This window comes from Manacus vitellinus, unplaced genomic scaffold (genome assembly GCF_001715985.3).
Source record: "Manacus vitellinus isolate BGI_N305 unplaced genomic scaffold, ASM171598v3 scaffold_21_pilon, whole genome shotgun sequence".
Classification (NCBI taxonomy): Eukaryota; Metazoa; Chordata; class Aves; order Passeriformes; family Pipridae; genus Manacus; species Manacus vitellinus.
In genome coordinates, this window is record NW_021939546.1 from 7,207,187 (window position 1) to 7,221,009 (window position 13,823).

Below are 13,823 nucleotides of genomic sequence, written 5' to 3' on the forward strand. Positions count from 1 at the left end.
GATAAAACTGTCTTGATGACTTTCTTCCTATGAAGTGCAGATCTGGAATAACACAAGGCAACAAGGCTTGTTCTGAAGTCAGTGACCAATTTTGTTTAAAAAATGGCTTTTTAAACAGTGAACAAATTTTGCATGAGACAAGCACTGAGGAAAATGACAACTTACTGTTTCTGTTGAAAGATTAATTTAATTTGCATTCAGCTTGAAATTAAAACATTGAGTTAATATACATTTAAAATGTACTGTTACCAGGAACCAGAGGCAGTGTTTTACTGTTTCTGTGGAAAGTGTTTGTAATCTAATTAAGGAATAATAAAAATAAACACAACACAAGAAAGCCAGAGGGAAATGGTCAATGAGAATAGATGAAATTTCAGACTGTGTTTGCAGTGAACTTGTGACAATAAGGGGAAGTTTGGGAAACCTTAGGGGAATTACTCTTCCTACAAACCCATTTATGGCCAAATTCTTCCAACTTGCATTCTTTAAAATAAGGTTTGCATAATGCTAACAAACCATAGACCTTAGAGGCCCATTAAAGGTGAAAATCATGATGTGGCCAGTATCAAAAGCTGGTTTTTACATGCTTGCTTTTTAAAGCAATAATGAATTTGTTATGCATAGACCTTCCTGTGCAAAAGCTCTACTAGAAGGGTCTGTGTTGCTTGCTTACCCACAGAAGCTGTGTGGGACCTGTGTCACAGCCTGGCTCTGACTCCTTCTGTCCCTCCAGCACTGTATCGCCATTTCAGCTTTCCCACACATGTGCCTTCCTCACTATGCTGTTCTCTGCCAGACTTCCCTACCCCATCTCCTTTTCTTCTCACCTTGTTACCTAATAATGCTCTTTTTCTTCATTTAGAAATCACAAATTAGAATAATACACTTGTTACTACGAAAATACATGTTCCAGGCTCCCTTCCAGCCAAAGACTATCAACTATTTAGACAACAGTTCCTCAGGGCACAGGTCCTCCTGACCTTTTTTATTCTAATCTAATGGGACAAACTCAGAGTGGGCCTTTAGGTCCTGAAGCCCCAACTTCTATACTTTTTCAGAGCATGTGGGTTACATGTTCAAAGTTCCTCAATGCAAGCACATGTGTAGGTGAAGAAAGACACCCCAGAACCTCTGCTTTTGAATTTATAGCCATTATTTGAGAATGCAAGCTATGTGAAGACTTTCTTTCTAAATATTTGTACCTTTAAATGGATACAAAACATCTAAAGTGATGATTGATATGTACAAAATTACATAACTCCAGAATATGGATAAGACTTGACGTAGTGTCTGCATTCATTGAAAAAATAAATAACTATTGTAAATTGTCCTATAAAGAAATATTTTTCCTTTTATCTTCTAATGGAGACATAAGTTAATAATCCCTGTTAAAATGTAAATGTATTTAGGAGCTATTACAGAAATCCAGTAGCTTTTAACTTCATGATTTTTGAAAGCCCTTTAAATACATTCCACTCTTTATAAGCCATAGCTTTTCTTGACCTGAGAAGAAACCTCAAAAGGCCATGGTGATTGCATGCTCTGTAAAGATTGTGAGGGACAGGCTGAGAAAGAACAGTCTGATTGTACCTCCTTGACAGTGCAGCAAATAATGTACATTGCATTTTCAAAAGGGGGAAAAAAGTTTTGGCAGGCTTCACTAGAATAAGTAATGTAAAAGCTATCACAGAACTATCTTACAAAAAAAAAAGACTGAGTTTAATTATGCTTATGGGATAAAGGAATATAAACAAGAACACAGTTTGGGCAGATTGGGCGTATTCTTGCACAGTTGACTCTGTTGTGAGATGATCCAACAGGAACTCATTTTCCTGCAGTGTAAGTTATGTTTATTGTACATTATCCCCATGCTGTATCATGTACCTCATATATTTTGCTTTATGGGACAAATCAGATAACAGTTTAAGGCTGAGGGGTAACTGTCTATATATATCCCCAGCCAGTTAAACTGCTGGTTGTCATTGGGCATCTTTCATGTGAAAGGCAATTTCAAGAGGATGAGATTCTATCTAACAGAAGTACCTCAAGTACATTTTTATACTTGCTCACACACAGTATTTATTTCATAGCTATCTATGCAGAAGATAGATGTGAAAGATGCAATTACTGAAAATCTCTCAACCTGTTTTTGTCATGTGATTCCTTTGGGCTCAAAGGTTTCAAATGAGCAACCTTTACAGAAATGTGATGAAAATTAGCTTGGTTTTTTTTTATAAAAGCAGTTTTGTCCATTCTTCAATTTGATGTTGTTTACTCTGTTATATTGGTATAAAATTTATTGATTGTATTAAATTCTGTGTTTAAAATGTTCTCCCTCCTGGCTGTTGATATATGTAGTATCCTTCCTTTTCTAATTTTCGCTTCTTTATATAAAGGGATGAAAAGGGGCAAAGTCTATTCCAGTTCAACTGTCTGGAGACACTTCTGTATGGATTTTATGTGCTTTCCAGAATAATAATAGTTACAAATTCTCAATCAAGTCTGTAAGGGCAGAATACTTTATAACTATTAAGCACACATTCTTTTCAAGTTTCTCAATGTGCTTTAGTATCATCACAGAATCACACAATGGTTTGGGTTGGAAGGGACATTAAAGATCATCCAGTTCCAACCCTCTTGCCACAGGCAGTTGCACCTTCCACTAGACCAGGTTGCTCCAAGCCCTGTCCAACCTGTTGTTGAACACTTCCAGGGATGGGGAATCCACAGCTTCTCCAGGCAGTTCCCATACCCAGAATAGTAAGAGAGACAGAAAGAAAGGTTTTTAGGTACTTAACACATACTGATTTAGAAAATGTTAAACACTTTTAAAAGTTAGACCTTACTGTATTTTCCCAAATCCTTTGTGGAGAGAGGAATACAGCCCACATCTTCTATGGGGACTTTGCTTCTAGTTTCCTACACGCCCCTTTGTTCAATGGAAAAAAAAATCACTCTAGCAAGAGTGCAGTGAGGATGCTCTGACCTGCCAAGTGGTGATCAAACACAAGACACTTCCAAACTGCCCAAATATCAAAAAAAAAAGGCAATTAATTGAAAATGTGATGTTATCCTCTGTTTCTTTGGTAAAATATCTTAAAGACAGTAACATAAACTGTATTTTTTCTACTACTTTAAGGTGATAGGTATTCTAGTCCATGAGCAGTATTTTGCCCCATGTCTATCCCACACTGCAGATATGTTTTCCTCCTAAGCTCATTCCATAACCCTGTGCTACTCTGCATTCTGTAATTGTACTGATCCATAACACACTGTTTTTTTCCCAGTTGACCTTTGCTTTTCACTGACATTTGCAAAATGTGACTAAGTGAAACCAGACTAAATAGATGTTAACAGCAAAATCTTTTTGCTGCTCTTTCTATTAAAAAAAAGAGAAATCTGTTTTCTAAAACTGCACAATGTGAGGACAAATACAAAAGTTCTGATATTTGCCATTACTACACTACATCCAAATGCAATTAAAGGCATTGACCACTTGCTTATTTTTATGTGCTGATTTACACAAATCTATTCAAAGTAATGAGAAGCCCAGCTGGTACAAATCGTTACCAAATGCCTTTCATAGCCACCTTTAGCTGGAGAACATTTGTTCTATGCTAACTGAGAACAAACTGTTTCAAATCATGCTGGAGTCTCTCAGAAGTATTAAACACACGTTTATCAACTGCTTTGAAAGGAAAAATTAATTTACATGCTTCTCTACCACCAGATGTGTGTTCTGACACGTCGTGGTACAACACATCCCAGTGTCTCAGTGCAGTTCCCCAGCTTTTGGGTGGAGGGGACATTTCCTTGCTGTGTAAAGCAACCTTGGCAGCAAAAGCTACTCAACAACCTATTTATTAGTATCTGTACTCCTCCCCTGCTGTTATATTAATATAATGAATTGTTCACAGGTGCTTCAAATGAGGTTTAGATGATCACTGGGAGCTTTGTTACTCAAACAAGCCAAATCGAAAGGAGCAGATGCAACAGTCCCCTAGCAGAAGTAGAAAGTATGACTTAATGAAGGTCATTTTGCACATTTTGGCCTTGGTGACCCTAAGAACAATCAGACTGTCATTATTTTACTGTTTCCAGACAGAAGGTGATTGCTTCTTGCCCACTTGCCTTAATTTTTTTAGTTCTCTTTACTACATCATTGGGAGCTCTTAATTGCATTTAATCCTACTCCCTTTTAGCTAAAATGAGATAGTTCCCAAATGATTGTTGTTAATCCATGCTCTAAGTCATGTTTGAGCTTTAATACTCTTTTGTGTGGTGATGTTTAAATCACAGTGAGTGTTCAAATACTAGACCAGGTTAACTGATAGTAAAATGGACATTCCCAACTGGATATGCATACTGGGTAGAAGAGAGGAGTTGGAAGTCATGCCAGATGCATGCCCTGGACACTTCCTACAGGTAATATCTGTGCAGTCCAAAGCTTGTGGTTTTCTTCTCTTTCTCTGTTTTGTGGCAAATACAGAGAAACCAACAAACTGTGTTATCCTAGAAAGGCCAATGTATGAAATTAGCTCTGCAAAATGTTGATTTACTGGGCTACAAGCCTCTTCAAAGGCTGTGCATGATGTGAAAGAGCTGCAGAACCTGCAAGATGAGGTCTGTGTCGTAGATGTGTTGTTCTGAAGTGGAGGTGTCAGCTGAGCAGTTGGCAGAGACCTGAGTCTTTCCCCCGACTTTGCCACAGATTCACCAGGATTTTGGAGAAAAGCTCACTTATGCCCTATGCCTCCTTTCCTTATGATGGAAACAGGGATGAGGATTTTTTCTTACTAGCTGTTATAGCTGTGTTTAGTTTATGCATTTTTGAGATAAGGCTTTTCTCTTGCTTTATGTCTTACACTGCTCATCATAAAGGGATTGCGGTCTCGGCTGAAGCCTCCAGGTGCCATAATAATTGCAATAAATGTGAGGGCTACTGCACCCAAAGTGCCACTTAATGGCCTCTCCCCTTTCAAATGGAAAAGAGAAGAGGTGCTTTTCCTTCCTTTTTTTTTTTTACATGTTTAAAGGGAATGCACTAAGGTTACAACATGCACTAAAGGTCTTTGAATCGCTTGACTATCCACTTGGCAAGATCTAACATGCACACTTTGATAGTTCAGTGACAGATATCACCAAGGAGAAAGGACAGCACTTTAACCTTGAGTACACATTGCAGGAGAAAATCACACAAGGACAGAAAAGCCATGTAACAACTCCTGTGCAATGAGCCGAAGAAAAGGATCTTCATTGGGCTTTTCATCTAGAGAGGGTTTGGGAAGGAGCTGCCAAATGCTGTTGTTTTGTAAGAGGGAGTTTACAGTGTGTTCATACTGGCTGCAAGTGGTCAGTGATGGAATTACCAAGAGGATACCATTCCTGCCAGCAAATACTACCATGAGAGTGAGGTTATAGTGTAAACATGGGCACAATATTCTTTGTTCTTCCTAGAAGAGACATCAGTTTTGTTCTTTCTCTGGCAGTGTACGTCTTTCTTTGCTCCAACAGGACATAGTGCATTCAAGATTAGATATAACCTAACTCTAAATGTCTATTTGGATGCTTTCCTGGCTTGTCTCTTCCTAGACTTTGTTTATAAAAGTTTACACTGGACTCCTGAGGGTAGTTGTCTCATTTTTATTGGGCTTTATGGCAGAGGCCGCAGAGTGGAGCACAGAGGTAATTGTTGAATTCAACCATGAAAACTGCTATTACTTGGTTTCTCTGTGACATCTGTTACATCCTGTTGTGCATGTGATGAGAGGCAGATTTTGTTTCATTTCAAAATCTGTTGGTGAGCGTGAATAGTATCTAAAATAGTTGATGGCTCATCAAAACACATATAAAATCCATGCTTCCTGAGCTCAGTGCAAAATCATCTTCAGAAGGTGTAGCAAATTAGGGTTCTATAGATAGAGGATTCAGTTTCCAGACTATGGGAGAGGCAAAGCAGTGAGTAGGTGTGTCAGACAGACTGGAAAACCTCCCGTGGATTAGAAAAGGAAGATGTTCAGAGAATAGGAAAAGTAGGAAGGTGGATTTATGGCTACCTGGAAACAAATGTCAGCAACTTCTAATTTCATTTACTGTCACTGTTTAATTTCAGTAGATTTTCCCATGAACCCCACTTTCTCCAATCCAAGTCATGCTCATGTGTTCCTGGGGGATTACGTATGGAGCACAAATATGGGCAGCGATGTGCAGGGCTGGAACATACGTTACCACAGATTTGAAGTTAACATAAGGGCATGAAGCTGGGGAAGCTCCACACTCAAATTTTCTCATCCAGTATGTGCCCTGGCATATGTGTTACTGGTCACACTCCCTCTTTCTTCCTCATCAACAGGCCAGATGGATCTAGTCTTGCTTACCACCCACTCCTCAGTTGTGTTATGTATTGACATTTGTCACTCCCAAGGACTTGTACTTCAGCAGAAGGTAAGTATTCAGTTGACTGCTATAGATCTTTTGTAATTAATTACCTATTTATAATCAAGTTTGGAGTTTTTTCCTTGCTAAAGACCATGCCTATGATATATTTCAGCCCACAGTGAACATATTTGCATGTTCAGAAGCTTTGTTTTTTAAACAACATGGATTTTCCCTGCTCTGAAAGCTGACAAACATCTTGGTGTTCTTGTTCAAATTTATTTTTATGTTGAGGAAACAAATTCATTGTAAAGGAGATATGTTTAGGCAGATGTTGATGAGAAATGAAGGAATCAGAAAGGAATGGGTTATTTGGCTTAACAATAACTCAGATTTATTTTTATTCTGTGTGCAACCTTGATTCCTTGTAACTCCTCTGGATACTGATGCTGCTGTCTTTGGCAGTTTTGCTAGAGGTTGGCATACAGATTCAGCCTTTAATGCACAATATATGTGAAAGTCAGCCTTCCAAAAGTTCCAACAGTGCGTGCTTAGCATCTGAAACTGGAACTTGGCCCTTACATTGGCTTGAAGGGGTGCCACTGTATTCCCTGATTAGCTGAGTGTTATCCTGATTTGGAGAGATATCAGCTCAGCCGGAGGAACCACGTATGTGAAAAACTACGATCTCTTCTACGTATGTGTTGCATAGTCTCAAACTGGACCTTAAGCATATACAATCGTCAGTCTTTAAAAATCCCGCTTGTTAACAACCTTTGAAGTTATCCTGGTTTTGTGACAGTGAGTGAGGATTCCCTAACTGGCTCGTATAGATTCTGTCTTGGTTCTGTCATAATTTCTTATTAAATGTGAATAAGAAAGCCAAGAGTAAAAAGTGACATAGACAATTAGGAACCTAAGCTGTTCCAGTGAGCAGTTTTCTAATATAAATAAATAGTATGGATTTGAGATGTTTTGTTAAACCTCAGTGTTTTGTTTCAGGCTAACGTTATAATCTCTTTCAAGTGAAGGATTGTCTTTTTAAATAAACAGCAAAACCTGTTTAGAAATGAAGCCCTGATCTAGTTGACATCTATAAATTTATTACAAAATAAAAATACTTCACACATCCTTCATTTAAATTGTTATTTGAAGATTTATATTATTGCACTGAGTTGCTATGGTGGCACTTGCAATTTCTATTTCTGCCTGGAAAGCTTAAAGAGGAAAAAAAATATGAATACCAAACATCAGAAAGTAATGATTTGTCATGTTTTGAAATGTATTACAGAAATATCAGCTTAGACAAATGTGTTTGGCTGAAGTCTGGCGTGCTGCCTAGAGCTGAGGTTTCCAGACTTGTGCAAACCCTCACTGTGTAGTGGGCACAGGGATTGGGAGCTCCAAGGTCCAGCCTCTTTGCTGGACAAGGAGAAAATTGACATCCCAGGAGCTAGTTTTACCTGTTCATTAATTCCATGGCAGCTGTAGTGTCCCAGAAATGCTGAGATCTTGTATTTGAGATGCAGGTCTTAGTTGACTGTCGAGCCACATAACATGGAAGGCTGGAGTTCATAAGCAAGTCAAGGAACTCCTCAGTCCTTGGCCTCAAGGGTACTCCACAGCCTGAAGGGTGGAGTGGTCTCATCAGTGTCAGTCCACTTCATCACAGGATCACAGAATGGTTTAGGTTGGAAGGGACCTTAAAGATCATTTGGTTTCAACCCCCCTTTCATGGGCAGGGATGTCCATGAGCTGGACTGAGGCTGACCCCTCAGAGACATAATGGGAGAGTAAGAGGAAGGGTCAGGAATGTAGGCATCAAAGACAAAGAAATGTACAAATGACTATTTAAACAATGGTTTTTAAAAATTAATTATTATTAAAAGGAAAACGATGAAAAATTGATTTCATACTTTCAAATATAGCTTTATATAGTAGTGGGCTCAACTAAGTCGAAAGTGGGCTAAGCAAGTTTGAAAGGAAAGTGTTAGGAGTCTTTTCTAGTGCCTAACAGAAATAATACATTAAATCTTACTTGAAAATGCCTTTTTCAGCTAGTGCTCATACTATCATGCTGAGGGCATTTTTCAGGATGAGTCTGAGGTTAGAAAAACACCTACTGAGTAACCAGAGTCACTTAGTTCAGCACTTGAGTTTTCCTCAGAGGTCTTCCATCCAATTACTGACCAGATCCAGTGATATTTAACTTATCAGATCTGACAAGAGCTGAACCCAAGGTAGAATGACTGCCTAAACATTTATTTGTGTCAATGACATGTTTTAAACTCTCTGCTCTGTCTAAATATTTAAAGGAAAATATAAAGAGGAAAATGTAATGTGACATAAGAGAAAATGAATAACAACCTTACTTGTTGAGGACATTCACTACACACAATTGCTGTCTCCTGAATATCTGTTATTTTGGCAGAAATTGAGAGGAATGCAGCCCTAAATACCATGTTTATCTGTACCTTTTTAACAAAAAATGATTTTTACAATGGCAAGTGGATCTTTTGCTGTCAAAATCACAGACTATGACAAGAGCCAAGATCTTTAGGAACCTCTGAGTCTGAAGTTTTCCATTGTAAAGCTCACATCTGAAAATAAGGAAATAATGAAGATAAATATATAGTTGGTAAAAAGAAGTTGCAGTATTGTCCAAATCAGAAAGCTTAAATGTGTTGACTGCTTGCTAGAGCAGACAAAATCTCAAGCACAGGCTGCAATAAGCTTTCTTCTTGGAGAAATGGGGATTTTGAAATTTTCAGACTCCCTTTTACTCTGTAATCCAGACTGAAGACGAATTTCAGAATTCTCTATACAGCAGATATTCTTTATTTTCCATAGTAGAAATACATTTCTATAGTAGGTACGCTTTTATGTGTGTTTAAACTAGTGTGAGCACTTTGCAAATTAATACAGAACATGTGGGCTTTCAGGATATAGGGGATGCTGAAAGTTTTCTTCATCTGTGAAGTTTTCCTAGAAAGGAACTTATTTAATGCTGAGGTGTCTCTGTCTGGATCATCAGTGATGACTGGGAGGGGGGATGAGAGAACAACAGAACTCAGAATGTGTGCATATATCATGCTTTTAGCAACATGTTCTCTGCTGGAACCTGACACGTTCGCAAAAGCAAACCCACTCTAAATTAGTTTGCAGTTAATTGGCTGTGAAGGGAAATGCACCTTGCCAAAAAGGATTTGAAATATGAAGCAGTTTGGATTTGTGAAGAAGTTGATCGCTGTACTTGAAGAATCATAGACTCTTTCATGGGCATCTGCGAAATAATGTGGATCATAATCTTCAGTGCTTTCACGAATTCCATTACTTGGCAGGACAGGCATCTACTTGCTGCCATCTACTAGAAGATTGATTTTGGAGGGGTAGTCTGAGACACTTGGAGCTGCTAATTTGCAGCTGAGGAAAGTGTTTGCATTAGGGTTAGTTCAGTAATGTTGTGAGTATGAGATGGAGAATAACGGGCTAGGAGATGTAATGATAAGATCCTGTTTCTATTTTTCCTCCCAGGAATCAAAATGGAATGAATGGTCATATATATAACAATGGTTAGTGTTTATGCATGTCTTTGCCTCTCTCTGTGATCTTTCCAAGTATTGCTGGAGAAAGTCTCTTAGGAGGCCTCTGACATAGGTGTGGTAGAGATGGACATAAAAAGAGTGTGGGTTTACTTTTCTAAGGCCACACAACTAGTCACTGACAAAGCTGGGATTTGAACCAAGCTCCCGAATCCTTTTTTGCATGTGTAACTACAAGATTGTGCAATCTTTGTTGAGATGAATGAAGAGTTCCTCCCGAGACCAAGCCATAATAGTAGAAACTCCACCTTCAGAAACTCATGATGAGTCTCTGGAACATTCAAGACTTAATTCCCTTTTGAGTATTTCCACGTGCTGGCTTTTAATGGATAGATGTCATTGATTTTTTGGGATGATGCATGTGTTATCAGATTGCACTGTGTGGTCAAGGATTATCATAACCTCTTGCTGATGTGTCACTGCCAGATGATAGAGTGGCTTCTCATTTTTCATGATGAACCACCACAATTTTTCTACACAGATCTTTTGGTGGGCAAGAGTCGTGTTCAGGAGGAACATATTCTGCTTAGTGACCTATCAGCTGAGTTGGTATCTGAGAAAATATCCCTAATAGGTCTTTAGTGGAATGAGAGACCTGAGTTTCTTTGCATTTGAGAAAATAGAGAATGAATACCAAATTGTGATTAATTGTTCTGCTGAATGGCTAAGGAGATAACTGTGTGGCTACAATGGTAAAAGATGGGCTACCATAGCTACTGATAATGCAGCAGGTATTCTTTTCAGTCAGTGCCTAATTGCCTTAGAGGAACTTATTAAACTGAAATCACTATTGTGTGAGGAACTATTCATGTAGAGTGTCTCCAGAGTGATCAAGATGATCCTGCTGTAGGCTACAATATAGATCGGTAGATGTGAAGAGGGGTTTTGTGAGGAGGCCAACATTTTTTGAGCTCAGATGGCAAGGAATGGATGGGTCTGCATGTTGTACTATATTTTAGTGAGATGTTAATAGCAGAAATAACAGCTGATTCTCTCTTCAGATATTTGAATTCCTGCTCGAATCAAGTAAAGTGTAACATTGTGTATTGTTCCCTTCTAGATTCTTTGAAAGCACCACCAAAGACTCCTCAAACATCTCTCAAAATTTCTCCTTACCATTATTTGGTAGTCCTTTATCATCAGCACAGCTTGAGATACATGGCTTAGTTTAATGAAGATAAGACCTATATTCCATCTCAGAGAATGTCCAGTTCTCATTAATGCTGATGGCTGTTACACTGACAAGAACCCTATGGGATTTGTGGCCAGTGATTTGCCATTTTTGCAGGAAAATAGTGGTTTTACAGTGGGCATACTGCCTTAGCATTTCACATAGGCTTGCAGCTGAACAAAACTGATTAACTTGCCTCGGAGGTGAAACAGGGAAGTTTTTTGACTACCCTTTTCCTAAGGAGTCAGAAACCTTGACAGTGAATTCACCATCCATAATTATCTTGCAAATTATCTCTTATTTCCAGGTAAACATCTTTGCTCTGTGGGGTACAGCAGTTTACTGACAACTGCAGTTCCATTGAAATTGGGTAGTATAACAAATTACTTAAAAAACAGGTCTGCAGGTATCAGTAGTGGATATGCTAATTTTATTTTGAGGCAGTTATTTAAACAATTTGTGCAGTGCTGTTGGCTGTAGCACTGAATTCATCCTTATCTCAACTGAGTGTACAGAAACACTTAAATAGCTTAGGATCGTTGTCCTGTTTTCTCTAATAAGGATCTAAGAAGATGATACTACTTTCCCTTTAGTTCTTTTAGGAAACACTAAGGGTCTGAGAGCTGCAGAGGTGACTATTCAACACATGGGAAAATAGTTGAGAACTGTGCTTTTAGGTTTCTATCTTCAGTCCTCCAGCTGGTCAATGCTTAGTGGAAATTACCCCTTTGTCCTACAGATCTTAATGTATAATTCTTAATGGTTTATCACGTAATTTGTGATGGCACAGTGCATCATCAGAAAGGAGAATATGAAATGATGAGTTTAAATAAGCTTTACAGATAAGAAAAAAAGGCATCTATGTCAGTCTTCACACCAAATTTCTTGCTCTTTTACTCATTGGTCACTAGAGAGAAGGAACTGTGACCATGTATATGTTCTCATGTGAGATTTTGTGTTGCAAAGTCATGGCCTTAAAAATATTATACATTAAAACAGAGCAGATTCCTTATGGCAACTCCTGCATAATGAAAGAACAAAATAAAGAACTACAGTTCATATTACTCTTCAAAAGTCAGTTCTATTTTCTTTTTTTTCTAAGTAGAAAATTGCATAGTATAATTACAAGTTCATTTGCACTCATATTACAAGCTGTGACCTGGTAGTCTTTTTAGTTAAATTTATATTTATATTTATATTTATATTTATATTTATATTTATATTTAAAAAATATTGTTAGCAAGTGTGTCTTGCATCCATCCATTTCAGAAATTGAATGAAGTTTGCACTCACTCAAAGCTCCTTCTCTTCTTAGTCAACCATTAGCACCCTTCCTGTACACTGCAGGACCTTAGTGAGGCCAGCAACACAGTAAGTGCAACTTCATTTTATAGTGTAATGGACAAGGGCATAGAGCAGTTAATTTACTGATTCCCCAACAAAAAAATATGCCTTTTGGGAACTAAGGATCACCAACATTTTATTGGACTTAATACTTATAGACAAGCATAGCCACATGCCTCCTCAAGGATGCTGAAATGAAAAAGTGACTTCTATGTCTTTATTTCTACTTAAGTTCTTTGTCTTCCTAGATGGTGAAATTCTCACCAATAGGAAATTTTGCTGCAATTAAGTTGACTACTAGGACTTAATTTTTTTAATTCACATTAGAATAAGTGGGTTCAATTGTTAATCTCACCTTTCATGTCTGTAATAAATTGAAATGAAGAAAAAAGGTCTATAAGGAAAGTCTCCCCTCCATCAACTACTTCTGTAATTGTGGCTTGAATTTTGAAGTGCATTTTTGTTACATTGTAAAGGTTATTACATGACTTTATCTTTTATGCTTAATACCTAATGTGATATGGAAAGAATAATTGAGGGAGATGAAACTGATAATATTTGAGAACGTTACCAGATATCTGCATGTACTTTCAATCAATTTGTTCACTCAGCCTTTCCCTCTGCTCCTGGATGAGCACTCCTTGCCCTGTTAACCATGTTGCCACATTGGTTCAGATCTCCTGCCTGTCAGGTGGAGGTAAAATAACCTGTAGACATCTTTCTACTTTGTGAGCATCTTGGTGATCACCCCTTGGCTGTCATCTCCAAGAGTGCACATCAGCAGTTGAATATTTGCGTGTCCGGCAGAACATCTCGCTCGTAATTTCTAATCAGATCCAATACCCTGTAATGGTTTGAGCCGTCTTCCCTGTCAGCCGAGGGAGATGCGGCCACTCAGACCCGGGGGGCGAATCAGATCTATCTGGAGGCTGCAAAAAGCTTTTCTTTTAGTCATTTACCTCAGTTAGCGAGAGCAGAGCTGCTTTTATGCATTGATGAGAGATAATACTAATGAAATGGCAATAACCTGGCGAATGTACTTCTCTCTGTATGTAAATCCTTTCGGGAAGTGTATGACAGCCTCTGTTTTCTATGGGTTCCCGTTTGTAAAGAAGCTGTTATCACAGAATAAGTTTAATGGGTCGTGAATTTTGTGTTGAAAGGAGAGTCTCTCCATGACTTCTGATCCGCCTGCAACAGACCTATTGGCTCGGCAGCAAGTGCATTAGGCTAAATATGCTTCCTCCATTGACTCTGAAGGTAACAGCCCTAAATGCCTCATTAAATTTTCATGGGTGACTGAGAGAAGCCATGAGAAAAGCAGCACACTG

General features: G+C 38.3%; 1 protein-coding gene across 9 annotated transcripts in view; it reads left to right on the plus strand.

Moving 5' to 3' along the window:
* The window catches only part of DAB1 (DAB adaptor protein 1), a 433,753-nt gene that overhangs the window by 266,086 nt on the left and 153,844 nt on the right, over positions 1-13,823 (plus strand). Inside the window, exon 3 of one of the 9 annotated variants that reach the window (XM_018072295.2) lies at positions 6,353-6,444. The exons of the other annotated variants lie outside the window; for them this stretch is intronic. The gene's annotated coding sequence lies outside the window, so the exon portion shown is untranslated. The remainder of the gene's footprint in view (positions 1-6,352; positions 6,445-13,823) is intronic. 9 annotated transcript variants of the gene reach the window in all.